Below are 4315 nucleotides of genomic sequence, written 5' to 3'. Positions count from 1 at the left end.
ATACTGGGGGGCTAAACTCCCTGTCTGGGCTCCCGCCACAACTAATAACAATAACAAAAATAAAAAAGGGGTTCCCTAACTTTAAAGTATTACTGTTTATGCTCCTCTCTGTACTGATAAATAAATCACTAACCAAAATCCGGACAGACCCCCTGTGAAACTCTCATTCATAGAACAAAAAGAGGAATGTTGTCCCTGAGAATAAAGTCTAAAATTAAATCAAGATATAACGCGGGACATAAAGTTAGAAGGTTCATTACAACCTGACAGTCATAATGGATCGATAAGGGTTGGACATGCGGTCAACGCCGGTCCTCGCTGTCCGTCGCCGAGATGATCCTCTTTTTAACGTAGTCCATTGCTTTATTGGCATCCAGGAATTCCTTGTTTTCCTCCCCATGAGAGATGCGGAGTCGTACAGGAAAAAGCAAGCCATAGCGAACATCTCGTCGGTTGAGAAGAAGCCTCCTCACCTCCGTAAACGCCGCTCGAGCCTTGGCCACAGCTGCTGTGTAGTCAGATGTGATGATAATCTGTGTCTCTTTAAAACGAAGAGGACCACGACTCCGAGCCCGACGCAGTATTTCCACACATTCTTGATAATAGTGCAGCTTAGYRACAATRACCCGCGGCTTATCACCTGACCTGTTTCCACCTGGAGAGCGATGGGTTCGGTCCACCAGTGGCTCTTTATCAATCTGTAGAACCTCTGCTAGCAGTTTAGCCACTGCTGAATTGGAGCTGGATTCTGGCATCTCTGGAACTCCAATACTCCTTACATTGCACCTTCTCATGCGCCCTTCCATATCGTCACACTTCTTTTTGAGCCCATCAACTTCTTTCAGTTCCAACATGGTAGTGCGCAGAGCAACAACCTCATCTGATCATGTTGACAGGCCGTCCTCCACCTCAACGCTCTGCTTAAGGTGGTGTAAGTCAGCGCACAGTAGCATCGTGCCGTTAGCCACTTCAGCTCTCACCGCTTGTAGCTCTCCTTTAATAAGAGTAAACTCTTTAGCCAAAGCCGCTTTTATTTCGGATTTGATCACAGCTGAGAGATCGATTTTTATAGCAACAAGAATGTCAGACTTCAAGGAGAGTGCGTCCGCCTTGCTGTGGGAGGGAGAGGAGGGCGCCGAAAATCTAGTTTTAGTTGCAGCCTGCTCCAAGGTGGCGTCGGGCCTAACAGCCGCAGAGCTAGAATGTTTGCCTTTCCTCGAGTTTGTCGCCATTCTTCTACTCTTCCAGGCAAGAATCACTCAGGGGTCGAGTCCGGACAGACCAAATGCTCAAAACAGCAAGGACATTTGGTATAGAACCACAAACAGAACAGTCGGAGCGGGAGCCCACGCGACACACGTCATACTCCTCCGCCATCTTGCCTTACCCAGAATGCTTTGCGTGTAAATAAAATGGCTCTGTCTGTGTAATATGTTTTTAAACTTTTAACATAAAAATTATAAAAACTAAACAGCCTACAGTATTTTTACAGTCTTTATTTTACAGTTAAAATATATGTTTATCAAATAAAATCTAATGTTACAACTAATCACAGATCCCTTTAATATCAGAAACATGGATAAACAGTGATAAGGACATGGATTTTGAATTTTCTCATTTTGATCTGATTTATATGAATAGAAAAAACAAAAATTTGGTGGAGTAGCCATCTATGTGGGTGAGAGTTATGAGTATAAACTGGTGGAAAAAATGTCAGCTGTTGTAGATATTGTGCACGAACGCCTTTCAATTGAAATAATTAGGGAAAAACAGAAAAATATAATCATAAGTTGTGTCTACAGAACACCTGTTTCTGTAATAAGCATATTTACAAACTGGATAGAGGAACACTTTACTAATGTAAAAGATAGGATCATGTTTGTTGGTGGTGACTTTAACATAAACTTCAAACATAAAGGTACAGAGGATTTCAATAAAAYTATGTACAGCATTGGTTTATTTCCTAAAATCACGCAACCAACTAGAGTTACAGTCCACTGTRCCTCATTACTTGACAATATTTTTTCAAATGATTTAAAAAGCAATTTAGTAAGTGGAGTAAATGATATCAGTGATTACCTCCCAGTATTCATATTATATAACTGTTATAGCAGGAAAAACAAAGAAAATAAACCATTTCATGTCAGAGTAAAAACTGAAGAATGTGTAGAGGCACTTATAAAAGATCTGTTAAGACAAGACTGGCAATTAATATACAAGGAAAATGATGTTGATGAGGCTTATGAGGAGTTTCTAAGAATATTTACAACTCTTTATGATATAAATTGTCCTGTAAAACCATACTGTGAAAAACAAGAACACAAAATTAACCCATGGATGACTAGGGGACTGCAAAACGCTTGTAAAAAGAAAAATGCACTGTATAAAAATTTTATTCAACATAGGACTATTGAAGTCGAAGATAAATATAAAAAGTATAAAAATAAGTTAACTTCCATTATACAAAAATTGCAAAAAAGAGTATATAAATACATTATTAGAGAAAAATAAATGTGATACAAGGGGCATGTGGTAAACATTGAATATTGTAATTAATAATAACTCTAAAAAACTCAGTATACAGACTGCTTTATTGAAAATGATATGGTAATAAATGACATGCATGAAATTGTAAAAAAATTAAATCATTTCTTTGTATCTGTTGGCCCAAAACTAGCAGAAGAAATACAAGAACCTAGGACAATAAATGATATTGTAATAGAAAGAAACGTTAGTACTATGTTTGTAAAAACCTGTTAAAGAAAGTGAAGTTATAAATATTGATAAGGCTGAAAAAGGTAAAACATCCTCTGATTACAATGACATTGATATGCTATTAGTAAAAAAAATAATTAAGGGGATTTCTAAACCTCTTATATTTTTAATTTATCTTTATTAACTGGTCAGTTTTCTAATAGTATGGAAATTGCAAAAGTCATTCCACTGTACAAGTCTGGAGACAAAAACCACTTCACAAATTACCATACTGTTTCTCTTCTTCCACAGTTTTCTAAAATCCTGGAAAAGATATTCAACAGCAGACTAAACAGTTTTATTGAAAAACACCAATTACTTGTGAATAGTCAATATGGCTTTTGAAGTAAACAATCAGTATCGCACGCACTAATTGAACTTATTGAGGATATTACTAAGTCTATAGATAAAAATAGATTTGCTCTAGGTGTGTTCACTGATCTTAAAAAAGCATTTGACACTATAAATCACAACATTTTAATTGGTAAACTGGAAAAATATGGGATCAGAGTGACYGCACTAAATTGGATAAAAAGTTATTAAAAAACAGGAAACAATTTGTGAAGATGGGAGTATTTCAGTCTGGATGTCTGGACATTGTGTGTGGTGTTCCTCAAGGGTCAGTGTTGGGTACCAAACTATTCATTTTATACATTAATGACATATGTAAGGTATCATCACTATTAGGACTTATTCTATTTGCTAATGATACAAATATTTTAGTTTCTGGTGAGAATCTACAACTTTTGGATACTATTACCTCTGAATTCATCAAAATTAAAAGCTGGTTTCATGAGAACATATTATCACTAAATTTGAGTAAGACTAAATTCATGCTTTTCACTAACAGCAAACAAAAGTGCCCAGATTGTATAACATTAGAGGGTGTTGAGACAAAACAAGTGCATGAAATTAAATTTTAGGGGTGACAATAGATGACAGAATTTTGCTGGAAACCACACATTAAATACAGCTGTAGTAAAGTATCAAGAAGTATTTCAATTATGGCCAAAGCAAGATATTACTTGAACAGTAAGTCACTTTACATTTTGTATTGTTCAGTGATTCAGCCATATTTACATTTTTGTATAGAAGTGTGGGGCAATACATATAAATCAACATTACAGCCACTAATATTGTTGCAAAAAAGAGCTGTGAGAGTAATACACAATACTAGTTTTCTTACATACACAAATCCCTTATTTGTTCGGGCTAATTTATTGAAATTGCTGGACATTGTGAAATATCAAACCTTACTATTTATGTATAAAATACGTTACAACTTGTTACCTAAACATCTTCAGGAAATGTTTTATGAAAGGGAGGGTACAACTTGAGGGGAACACTGGATTTCAAAATATGTAGTACCCGAACTACTATGAAAAGATTTTGAATCACTGTAAATGTGGTCAAATTATGGAATGAACTAAATATAGAAATGAAACAATGTCCAGGCATAAACCAGTTTAAAAATAAATATAAAACTACTTTACTTACATTGTACAGAAGAGAAGGGATTTAACATAAATATGAGGTTTTAGTTGTTCCCATTCTTTTATAT

This window comes from Austrofundulus limnaeus, unplaced genomic scaffold (genome assembly GCF_001266775.1).
Source record: "Austrofundulus limnaeus strain Quisiro unplaced genomic scaffold, Austrofundulus_limnaeus-1.0 Scaffold496, whole genome shotgun sequence".
In the NCBI taxonomy this organism is placed as follows: Eukaryota; Metazoa; Chordata; class Actinopteri; order Cyprinodontiformes; family Rivulidae; genus Austrofundulus; species Austrofundulus limnaeus.
The sequence above is the reverse complement of the archived record's forward strand: the minus strand, read 5'-3'. Positions refer to the sequence as shown.